This window comes from Parus major, chromosome 1A (assembly GCF_001522545.3).
Source record: "Parus major isolate Abel chromosome 1A, Parus_major1.1, whole genome shotgun sequence".
In the NCBI taxonomy this organism is placed as follows: Eukaryota; Metazoa; Chordata; class Aves; order Passeriformes; family Paridae; genus Parus; species Parus major.
Window position 1 is genome coordinate 10,539,298 of NC_031773.1, and position 12,844 is coordinate 10,552,141.

At 36.9% G+C, this 12,844-nt stretch overlaps 1 protein-coding gene across 11 annotated transcripts in view; it reads left to right on the forward strand.

The window, feature by feature from the left end:
* MAGI2 (membrane associated guanylate kinase, WW and PDZ domain containing 2) overlaps positions 1-12,844 on the forward strand; it is a 702,680-nt gene that overhangs the window by 209,557 nt on the left and 480,279 nt on the right. The gene's annotated exons all lie outside the window — the stretch shown is intronic.

The window sequence follows — 12,844 nt, forward strand, 5'->3', positions numbered from 1 at the left end:
GGATATCCATTGCAATAGGGCAACAGAAGAAATGTGTATACCAGATTTTGTCTGAATGCAACAGGAATAGCAATGAAAGTTTGAAGTGTCTTGCATATGTGTTTGTTGCCACATAAGCCAATATTGAAAATATTCTGAAATCTCTAAAATAGTTTTTGTTGTATTGAGAAGATTCAGCTATTTCAACAATGGACATGAAATTAAGCAGAGTCACACAAACCATGTCCAACTGTCAGGGTCATGGCTTTCAGAACAGATCACTTGGCTGACAGACAACATATCATTTTATATGGACTGAAGTTCCATTATTCTTCCCTCATAAAATAATTGCTTAGCAGATATAAAATGGGTCTTCTGGTTTTGGCAAAAAACGGGGTGCACTTTTGAACTTACAGGCTTGACACCGGAATGATAGGCAGAGGGAGGTATACTAAGTGTCTGTGCTATTTCTATGGTAATGGTGGATAGCCTTTGAAAGCTGAGTTGTTGTGAATGATACTCTATGTTTTTTCTTTCATCATATTAAAGAATGGAGTTTTGAAAAGCTTCTCCTAAAAAAATAAATATAAATGCCTAATATCTAATGTTGCATTTGCAACTGATCAGAAGGGAAGGTGGAGAAAAACATTTAGAAGTTATTACCTGTATGCAGAAAACAAAAAATGTTATATTTATGTGAGATTTATGTTAAATTAGGTTTGTCAGAAAATGCTGAGGAACATTACAGCTGTATGGGAAATGCAATTACAAAAAAGTTTTGAGACTAAATCCCACTTCCAAGGATATCTGGGGGCATCATTAGCCTAAGCGTATTCTTATTATTGCCCCAGTCCATGCTCATTAGTGCCACAGGTCCAGGTCAAAGAAGAATAAAAATACAACAATATTGCAACTACTGCACACACGTCATGTATGACAGACACCATCTGTCAGTGATATGGGCACAATGAGTATTTTTGAGGTTGTTTTGTTTTCATTCAAGGCAATAATAAAGTGTTCTCATGCCTCAAGTAAGATACCATAGTCACAGAAGCAAATTTGTCATTCAAAATGCAACACTACAACCACGAAGATTAATTTAGAGTCTGTAAACAGCACAACCTTTCCTTATTGCTGTGACTTCTCCATCTTCTGTGTCACCTTAGGTTGTTAAATTCTTAGGTCATTATTGTATTATATAATGAGCATATTTGACTAAGTAAAATCTGCAGTTTGAAATATACTATAGTGCTGTACATGGCAGGTGCTGCTTTGCTGGGTAACCTGGTGTGTTCTTACGTTCTTGGAGAGTGGAGGACTCTTTTCAGTAGTAGAAGTAGGAAAAAAAAAAACCAAACAACAAAAACAAACAAATAAAAATACCCCAACCAAACAAAGCAGAAACAAAACAACACAAAAAAAACCCCATAGTGCTTAATTGGTATATTTTCTTCAAAATGTTCTTGAAAATTCTATGAAAGCAATCCTTCTTAAAAGTGAGTACTTAAAAAAAATGAAATGTTCAAATGCAGATAGTATGATTTATGGTTAGCTAAAGGATTTTTTGTAATCAGTCAAATAAAAAGAACATCATCACATAGTTTGTAACCCAAATTTCCTCTAAATCATAATTGTGGTGAATCTTTTTTAAATGCAATTTTACTCTGTCCCCAGAATTCATGCCTAGGAGGGAAAATGTTCTGACCTGATTGTTTATTTTCATATAACTTAACTAATTTTTGAATCACAAACTTACCTTTCAAGAACATTGAATTCAAAGGTATTCAAAATCTTCTGCTCTGGGCAGTATTTTGTTTTTAAGCTCTGTACATAATCTCAGAGTACTGGTTGGTTGTCCTAACACTGTACTTAGTATACAGTGGCAATGTTTACCTGACTGTACCACTGCCCACAAGTTCACTTCATGAGTGCACCTAACCATGGATTTATTACAGATATTGCAACAGATGCCATCCCAGCAAAAGCAGCATTCAGTTTTTTTCAAGTTCTTGTGCAGAAAAGTAGAGAGGGAAACCCAGCTGTAGGCAGCATTGACTTCATTTCCAATGACAAGGTTGTAACACAAAGAGGGGAAAAAAAAAAAAGAAAAATATGTGACAACAAAATTTCATCTACAGTCTTTGCTCTGTTACAGAGGCATGATTGCCAGTAAAACCATAAGAGGGTTTGTAGAGTTTTTACCTTGGGTTTTTCTGTTCACACTGGCAGCACTGGCCCCAGCAGTGCAGTGGGCATGACCATGGGTTTCTCAGTCTTCAAGGTTAGATTAAGGCATCTTTCACTTGCATTTATGAGTGAGTTCTCTGTGAAACCAGGAAGCAGAGAACTTATCCATACCCGTTTTAAGTCAGCATAAGCCAATTCAAATTAGACAACTGAACTAGTATTTACTAGAAACTGGGTAAGGTTGAGCCTTGGACTCAACCCTGGCAGTGTTAAATGCCAGGCTGGATAAAGCTTTAAACAACCAGCTCTAGGGGCAGGTGTTCCAGCCCATTGTGAGGGGATTTTGGGACTTGATGATCTTCCAATCCCTTACCATTCTGTGATTCTAGGTAAGACTTTGAATTGTCTATTATACAAGTGTACGTCCCTGTGCACACCAAAGAGTAGATGGTCCAGAATCACGATGTGAGGATAATGGGTCAATTCTGCCCTCAGAAATTGTAGCCCCTGAGAATGGGATGAATTGGTTGGGTTCGTGATCTTTACATTTCTCTATTTTTGCTAGTGCAGTGCCCCTTTCTACTAAATTAGAAATGACCGTGTAACCCCGAGAGTCAAATGCTGCCTTCCACGAGGGTTGCAGTTCTCAGTGCATATGAAATTGATTTTCCCAGCATTGCCAGCAGGAATGATATGCATACATCCCAGGGTGAGATGTACAATTGTATTTGCAGCAGTCAGGATGCAGACATTAACAAGGCAGTATTGGGGGAAAGAAAAGTTCCTCATTTCCCACTTTCAGAAGACCTAACTGGAGTCTGTGTCCTGCATTTTCTTCCCCTTTTCCTGTTGTGTAGAATTTTAGCATTTTTCATATCCTAAACTTACTCCTGAAGATATTTAGGAGTGCTATTGTGGTTGTCCTGCAATACAGAAAAGCAGGGAGAGAAGCTCATTGATATCCTCTGGGATATAACCTCATATTGACAGTAGCTCGGATGAGCTGGTCATATTCCTGCTGCACCATAGGAGGATGCAGCCCATGAATGCTCTCTTAACAGTGAAAATGGGGAAAAAATAGCTTTAAAAACATTATGGGGATGAAGAAGCTTCCCTCCTAGTCTTTGAGTTTACAAAAAGAAAAGGAATGATGTAAGAATGGAGAGGGTTGGAGCCGTACAGCACTGGATATTTCAGTATTACCATTAGCACAGAAATTGGAGGAAGGATGTTTTATTTAAGACATTTATCAGCAGCATAGGAAAAAAAAATTAATTTTGTGACTGAGCCATATGCTGTGAGTGACTAGGGGCAAAAAATGGAATCATTATGAGCAGCCACATGAGTTTCCCACATACCAAATCATGATAACAGATCCTCCTTTTTGTCACTTCCCTGTTGATGCCATGGGTGCTCTGTGTTAGGTGAATATAATTAACACTGCATTGCAAATATGACACCTATGAACACTTAATAAGTCACTTAAGTCACTTCTGTGACTTACTTTTTTCCATCTTCTGTGAATATTTAGATTTAGGTCATTTTGTGTCAATATAAATTAGAGCCTCATTTTCAAATATAGTTCTCTTCTATTGTATTTTAATATAGTCTGGTCTATATATAAATTTAACCCACGTGCTGCAATATTGTCTGTGTACTGTTGAAATGTTGTATCTTGTAGCATGCTTATGTTTGTTGTCTGGTCCTCTTCCCAGAAAAAAATGTACATGGAGTGATAAATTTATTTTCTGGGTGTTGGTTTTATTTATCATATATAGTAAAAGTAGAGCAATTAGCTTATATTTTGGTGATACTAAAGTCAATAAAATATGTTTATACTTGAGGCTGCAGGGGAATTTACACTTTCATACCTGAAGAAATCTCCATCTGCAAAACAGTGCAAAACAAACAAGGTCTTTCCCACTGTCAGAGAAATGTCATAGATTGGCAAACCTTAGTCATTTATAGTCTACTTTGTGGATACCCATCAGAAATAAAGAACTTCTGGGAGTCTGTAAGACTTTCCTCTCCCAATGACAGGTGAATCATAGCTTTTATTTCTTCTAATACCTTTTATTTTGGTCACAATAATTGGTAAATACTGAATTAAATCCGTATTACATACTTAGGTTTTCATATGAGGTTTCTAATTTCCAGGCTGAGAAAAGAGTTGCAGAATTCAAGTGAGCAATAACTCTGTACTGGTTGAGGGTAGCCCAAACTCAGGAGCTCCCTGTGCATAGTTCTGCTGCCCTGGATAAGGTTGTGAGGTATGCCTGACTAATCCATATTTGAACAAATATGAAGCCTTTCAATTTTTTTTTGAAAAATACTTTTTTTCTTATAAAAAGTATCTAGCCAAGAAAATTCAAAGGGAAATGTGTGAAACAGACTTTCCAATGGTATATTTTTCTTACAAATTTGTTCATGTCAAAAGTATCTTACAAGAGGTACTGTCAGTGAAAGAGCTGCCAGTTTGACGTCATATGGAGCTATTGCTAGGATAAAATAACCTGTACTTAGCATACCGTGCTGCCAAGAAATGTCTGCATCACTGGGAATAACATTACCTAACTTCAGTGACTTCTTTATTCTTCCATTGTTAGCTATTGCTTAGACTGTGATGGCTCAGAATAGAGCAATGCAGAGCTCTTTAAAAATGTTTTTTGTTGTTATGTATCTCATGGACCACACCTCCAAAGTGTACTTAAAGTTAAATCATTGGCATCTTGAGCAAAATCAGGTAATTATGTGAAATGAGAGCCCCACTGTGCTGGTTGCAGCACAACCATCTGTACCAGAAGATGAAAAGGATGCCACTGCTTCCTATGACAGAAAAGCTAAATAGAAGAGGAAAAGAACAGCTGACAAAAAATCACAGAGCACCAACAATGCCTGAGCTGTCCTGCATGAGGTGGAGTGGTGGTTAAGCTGTTGCCTGTGGGCTATACTTTCTTTTCCACTGCTGTATTCAGTATTCCTAATTATCCACTGAAAACACACACAGGACAATGACCTGTTTTTCTGAGGACACTGGGAATGCCTGGTAAAAAGAGTTTGGCTTATACATCTTTGTGTTGACTTTTCATGTTATTTTATGGGGACTTTTGTCTGTTTCAGAGCATGGTAGTAGAGGCTGGAATCAGAACTCGTGCTTCTTCTCCATCAGTTTGTACAGAGCCTTGCCTGTGCTCAGAGCATCTTTGGGCTGCAGGCACTGCATTGCCTTCAGCAGGAAGTGCATAAAAATAAAACCGGCAAAAAAATATTTTTTAAAGTTTATTTATCAAAGTGAACCACAGTTTTAATTAAGGTCTAGGGTAAACAGATGTTCCAAACTATATCTACAAATAACAACATTGATAGAAAATACTATACTGTCTGTTAGTCATGAGAGAGAAAATGTACATAATTTCTGTCTTTTTTCATCAGAAATTTTTAATTTCTACATCTTGGGGACATCAGCTTTTCATCATCAGGTATTCAGTGACTAAGTGCTTACCTTAAAATAACCTGTATGCAAAGAAAATGCAGTTCACGAAGCAGGTGGGAAGGAATGTGTTTGATGTGGTGTAACTGCAGTAGGGAGTGAGAAGAGTTGTAACAAAATGAAGAGCAGTATTTATGTACCACTTCTGCAAAATTGCAACTTACATGTTCCATAAAGGCTGTATGAAGATGTAGGATGCTTTCACTGGCTGTACAGTTACAACAATTCTATTTCTCAGAGATCTTTGCACCCATATCACATCTGCAAGACACTATGGCTTATAATTCTGTCCCCTACTCCCATTCTTCCCATTCCTTTATTCCCTACTTTGTGTTCTTTTAAATACCATGCTTTTCTCCCATTTTAAAAACCAAATCATCCAAAATCAGTAATTTTTTTAACAAAACACTGCCAGTATAAATTATTTTTTCTAACAGTTAATCCCTGCCAACTGAAAAGTTGATACAATACCACTAAAGTTACTAAAAGTTTTAGCACTGAAAAAAAGGATAAGAAAATGTTCTGAAATTGCAAACCAAATCTTTCTAAAGCTGTTTTGCTACAGAATTGTATCACATATCTTCCTTAACTGATGTTAGCTGGCATGAGATGTAAAGACTAATATCAAGCACCTTGGGTTTCCTCATCACATCTGTCTGCAATTATTTATATGTGATACAGTACATGCATAATTCCAGATGAGAGTTTAGTTACAATATTTGTGCTGGTTGTCCCACGGAGTCAATAAGTGTTTATTTAAACTTTGGGGAGGCTCTCTAGTGTTGCAAAATGGGTTCTCTAAATCACGTGATACCAAAAGGATAAAGGATAGTGGCAGTTTTAAATGAATTTTGATGACAGCCCTAATTTTATTGATTACTAGCAGCAAACTAGATGGGCAGTAGCATGAATCTGATGAAGTACATTGCCTCAGCAGAACAAGAATAGCAAACAATAAAAGAGGCCACAAATAATTGATTTCACAAGTACAAGTCACAATTCTTGAGTGGCCTAAAGCAGCTTGAAGTTTGTGTAGAGTTTGTATCTCCCTATGACAGTAGGCTTTTCAAGCCTGAAGGTCTTAGATATACTACTGACCTTTCTCCCTAAATAACCAAAGTATCCTAGAAATTTAAGAATTACAAATATGATGAACAAAGCTTCCAACATTGAATGTAAGCATTCCTATGATTTCTGAAGCATTTTTTATTTCTTACATGATCTTTCCAAATTGCCTTTTGATGTTACAAGATTTTTAAATATATCCTCTAGATAAATTTAGCCTCCATCTTCAGTCAAATAGGTTAAAAATTGATTTTTTTCTTAAGGTAAGCTGAGCTGCTCTAAATATCTGTGTTTTCTCTCAGTCTGGAGAAGATAAACTGTCAGAGACAGTGGATACCAATCTTTACTTGGTGATTTTTAACTGAAGAAAAACTGAACAGTGAGCATGGAGCACCAGCAGCTGTCCTTAGAAATCCAGAACAATAAAAACAAAAACAAATAAAATAAAATAAAATAAAATAATTGTGTAAAAGAATCAATATTCTTAATTGAATGACGAGTTAAACTACTAAATCTGTATCTGCATCATTGTATAAAAAGGTCCAATATCAATTTTGGGAAGATGTGCTTCTTTGGGTTTTTTCTCTCTTCTGGCACTTTCATCTACAGCCATACAAAAGCAAATATGTGGTAGTGGTGATGGGAGTCCTCATGAATAGATCATCTGGTACATACTGAGAAATTTATGTGAATTGGTAAACACTTGGCCAAGTTCACCAAATAACCAACTTCTCATGTTTATGTCTCTGAAGGGCACCTGCAGTTCAGGAGCCTCCTCAGACCCGCTGCAGCCCAGGTCCTTCTTGGTTTGTTTGGACATTGCTCTGTGCCACCACTCCCTTCATTTAAAAAGGTCAATAATTACATTATTGAGACTATACAAAATTCGATCTTTTCTCAAGATTTAAGGTTTTCCCACCTGTACAGAAGAAGGCACACCTTTCTGTATATTTTCTGTGTCTTAAAAAAAAAGAATTTCAGCCTTCTGTGCATAACAAACCCAGGTCAATGGACAAGTGTCTCTAGTGGCACCATGTTTTAGATTCAAGAGTACCCTGACTAGAATAAATCCCTTTGAGAAGAAAAACCATCAGAGAACAAAGATTACATAGGTGCTGTAACACCTGAAGAGATGCTTAAGACCTAAGAGTGAATAAAACTTTGGTTTCATCAATAGGGGTGAGATTAATTTGTAATTCACTGGCTAAAAAACTGTTATGAGGAAACTCTTTTTCTGCATTTCCTTTTATTTCCCTGTATCCTGAGGATACTGCTGTCCTGTTTTGACCCATGACAGTTTGTCAAAACTTTTTATTTCTCCTTTATCTCCAGGTTTTGATTCTACCTAATGCATTTTTCTTTCTCTAACATATTACTGTTATTAACACATCAACCTCTTGACTAGCTATCAATCTATTTTGGATTATTCAAATAATTCTGTCAAATTTATTCCATTGAATTTGAATAGAGAAACTTTCTTACTGTGGAGATGGCAGAAATATATTTTGATTGGAAAAAAAATAATTAGAATAATGCAGAGGTTCCAGACCTCTGTATATCAAATGAAAGCAGAGATCTGGATTTAAATGCAGAACATTGTTGTAATTTTGGCTTTTAAATTCTTGTCTTTGAATTTTAAAAGCTTGCATGGACTTATAGAAAACACTATCCTTTTCAGTTAAGAAACCAGATTTTTTACCACTAAATTTCACAATAAATTACATTTGCTAGTATTTTATCAATGCATCTTTGTTGAAACTAATCAATACCTGTTACACATTGCTAAGATATTTTCACATTGCTCACAAAAATAGTGGATCGTTTTACATGTAGGAAAACATGAAATTTTTCTCAAGGATGCTGAAGGTCAGCCTCCACATGTGTTGTAGTGGCCTTTAGCTTGTGACAAAATGTACACCAGCACTCAGTTTAACTCATCTGTAATTTCTGAGTCCCATTTTTGATTTTGACTGGTTATTGAGCTTTCTTTTTCAGCTTGGTACTGCTATGTTTTCTTAAACTCTTGTTGGTACTGACTTGAGTAGATGCTTGTCCAGTTATTTCATCTGACATTTGTTAATATAGAGAAACTAAGAAACATTTGGTTTGGTTTGGTTTGGTTTAGAGCTTTAAATCAAAACCATTTTACCCCTCCTTGCAAAAACTGATTTTTTTTTTTTTCCTCCAGAAGAATCTGTGGAACCCTTCTTGATCACCGGTGTGTCAGAAATCTTGCAGTAAAATTCTGCCCTGTTATGATTCATTCATTTCACAGAACACTTCAGTTAATTGGGAAATGCATGTTGTGTTGTACTCCTTCTTGAAGGGCTCTTAGAACCCAGGAACAGGCTGTTGTTTAATTACCTTTAATTCATTGGGAATTGTATGCTGTGGGGGCGCTCAAAATGGTGATTTGGCAAGATTTCCTTTCTTATTCTATTATATACAATATCCACATAGTAGCAGCATCTATAAAAAAAATTCTCTTGTTCCCTTAGAGATGTCCTGCTTTGACTTTCACTAAAATGCTGAGTGGTTCTGAGCCTCTGCAGTTGTTGGCTCCACATTTGTAATCCCTGTCTGACTCCCTGCTCAGAAAGCTCATAGTTTGGTGTCTGACTCCGAGCCTGCCGTAACTGGTCAGGGACAGGAAGCTTGTGACTTCAGGCTGTAGGCTTTACACAGGTTAAAGAAGGTGGCTTTAACCAAAGCTGATGCTTAGGGCATGGACCTTTGTAACTTTAGTCCATACAATAAGAAAGGCACATTGCCAAATACACTTCAAGGTTTATGTCCTTTAGATAAGCTAGGGTAGCTACCCTCTCAAGAACAGGATAAAAATCAGGCGGGTTTCATATTTCTCTCTTTTTCTCTTCTGAGTCCTGTGAGGACATGGTGAAAGATACAGCTGAGTAGTGAGTCATTCTACTGTTCAGGGTTTCATTCTAGGAATATGTGAAATGTAAAGTTCCCCATCAATTACCAAGACAAAGATTATTCCCCCTTGCATATCATGTATAATGAGGTTAACTGTAAAATATATTATCTAATCTTCAGCTTATCTTTGTGTACTTCAAAAATAATTATTATTTCCTATAAAGCTTCAAAACTTGCTGTGAGATCATCAATCATTTTTATCTACAATGCAAACGCATCTGTACTTGTATTAAGAGTCGGGCACCAACAAACTATTATTTAAATACACAATTGAAATTGCACTGACTCAGAAACATAGCACTTGGAGCCAGAAACAATTTTATAATCTGGACTGTAAACTGTCAGAGAATAGTTGTTGTTCTGTTTTTGTACTTTATAATGCAATGTCCTGGAAGAAAGTGATGAATTTTGGAGAAAATCCTTCGTTTCATCATCTTCACAAAAAGAGAGCATCTAATTACTCCTTTCCTGTCATTATCTTCAATTTGTATCTCTCAGCTCTGGTATGTCTAGTGGTTTTTTGCAGAGAGTTTTAATTTTCAGAATCTTCTGAGTAAGATAAAAGGTTATTTCTGTCCTGGAACAGAACTGTTCAGTCTGAACTGGAAAAAATCCCCAAGATATCTAAAGGATTTAGTGGGACCTTGCTTCCACTAGTTTACGCATTTAAAAACCATATTAGAAGTTCACATGGCATTGTGTTTCTACAAGCATTTTTCCCTACACACTTGAAGGAAGTAATCAGCCTCTAAGTCTAAAAAAATCTATTTCTGTTAAGTTGTTCCTACTTTATTGAAATTATTTTAAAATCTGAAAAAAGCAGTAAAGTCTAAAAGAAAAGAGGCAGCTTCTGCATGATCCAATTATATTGTCTCTCTTTGTCCATCTTTGTGAAGTGTGGAAGATTTGAGCAACAATAATAAACATGAGAAAATATTAGTTCTTGTATATTCCTCTATTAGCATCATAAAAGAGAATTCTGAAAAATGATTAAAGGTTTATTTTTTAAAAAGAAAAAGGCTTCTGATTTAAATTCTCTCTTCTACGAAACAAGAAAGCTTGAAAAATGAACATAAAGGAAAATGGAAAAGCAAAGCAGAAGGGTTTGTTCAACAAGGGAAAGTGACAGAATCTGCACAAGGGATGGGGCAACCTTGGGTGTACAGACAGACTGGGGAACGAGATGATGGACAGCAGTGCCACAGAAAGGACCTAGGGTCCTGGTTGATGCAAAGTGAAACGTGAGTCAGCTCATTAGTCACTGCACCCTTCTAATGGTGGTTTTTACTTAGTTTGGAACACGGAGGGTTGCTGAGGGTGTGTGTATAACTGCATTATGGCCAGAGGCCAGATCATACTCTCATAGGTAGGCAAAAGCTTTCCTGACTTGGGCAAGAGCTTCCTGAGGATCACAGCATTGTTGCCATTGTTAGCAACACGTTATGTCATAAACTGCAAAGAGCAGTAACAACAAGTAAACAACAAAACAAGTTGTGTGTTTTTTCTGCTTTGGAAATGTCTGTGCTCATAACCTGTTACCAAAGACTAGGCAGAAGTTTTAAACATTTTTAAAGGATAATGATGGATTTGGAGAGACGGTAAGCTCTGACCAAAAAATGCACCTTCTATGCTCCTATGCAGTGACACCTCACAGGTCTCAGGGTACATGACAGTATCAGACAATGAGGCAGTCATCTGTGAAGCCATTTGGGTGGTGGAGGGAATAGCAAAGGTAACTGTAGAAGGTGTATTTATAAACATTTGTGTGAAAAATTAAATACTTTCTGCAGTTTCCTGACTTTTGTTAATACTCAGTCTGAAACTAGATCATTGTTTTAGACTAAAGATCATCATAGATTCAGTTAAAAATATACATGTAGTTGGAAAGAAAAGACTTTGTGTTTCATTTTTTGGAGTTTTTCTGATGTGATTACTATTTATTTACCCATTTGTGCTCTGACCGATCTTAAAGGAAGGAAACTATCTCCTGAGCTTGGCTTAAGCAGTGACAATAAGCTGTAAGCCACTTGAGGGATGATTTTAACCCACTGGGTAAGAACACAAGGAAAATTATGTAGGAAGTGTACAGAGGAACAGTCATAACTTGGAGCACAATTTTTACTGTTCAAGTGAAATATCATCATGAACTTTCATTGAATTGAAGTGAGAATTCATTTCATTCTCTATGTCTCCTGTAGAGTTTTGCTAAATTATTGCAGGCCTTAGCTTTCTGCGGGTTAGGAAATAATGCATCTCTTCCCCAGATAATACAGTGAGGTTTATAGCAGCTTAATTTTCTTTCATTATATGATTCCATGTAGGACGTATAAAGATGTGATCTGCATGACACTAACAATCCTTCAAAGCTAAAGCTTGAACAAATTGATGTCTTTAGGTCCATTAAACTCAAGCACAAAGCACATCACGTTCCTGGACAGAAGGATTAATAAAGGTGTAGTAGTACACAGAAATAAAAAAAAACAGTGAATAATTACGGAAACAAGACTCAATCTGATTGTTCCAGAAGTCATTCACAGGGGGCTCTTTAGTGCTCTGGTTCTGCATTCTTCCACTCCACTTTTATTCTGGTGCAGATCATGTCACAAGATAGAAAATATCTTTTCTTCCTCTTATGTGGTCCAGCAGAGGTGTTTTAAATGGGTTCACAGCAACTGCTTCTAATTTAGTGTTGTATCAGTGCAGAAAGAGAAGGGATTTTAGTGAGAGAGAGGAACATGTAAAATGTTGGTCTGTTTCTTTGGGTCAGACCATGTGTGTACCTCACTGTGCAGAGCTGCTGTGTTCCCCGTGGCTGTGGCCTGTCCCTGTTCAGACAGTACTGCAGCATGTGACAGAGAAATCTGTCCCCATGCAACACTCCATAGGGTGCTCCATGGAGTCTCCCTTCATATCCCAGAGAGACATCAGAGAAAATGTGGAATACGAGTTCCTTGGCCAGCATGGAGTGTCCTCATTAACAGTGCACAGTCCTAGAGCGTTTCAAGGTGATGGCTGTGTCTGTGCCAGAAAAAACAGACGGAGATGAATGGGAAATAGTGAAGCTCTAGGCTGGTAGGAAGGGATTTCTTTCCCTTCACCTCCAGTTTTAAAAACTTGATGTAGTTAAATGTTCCATTTGTTTGTCTCCACTACTCCATACATCTCTTACAAAAGTTACTTCCAAGC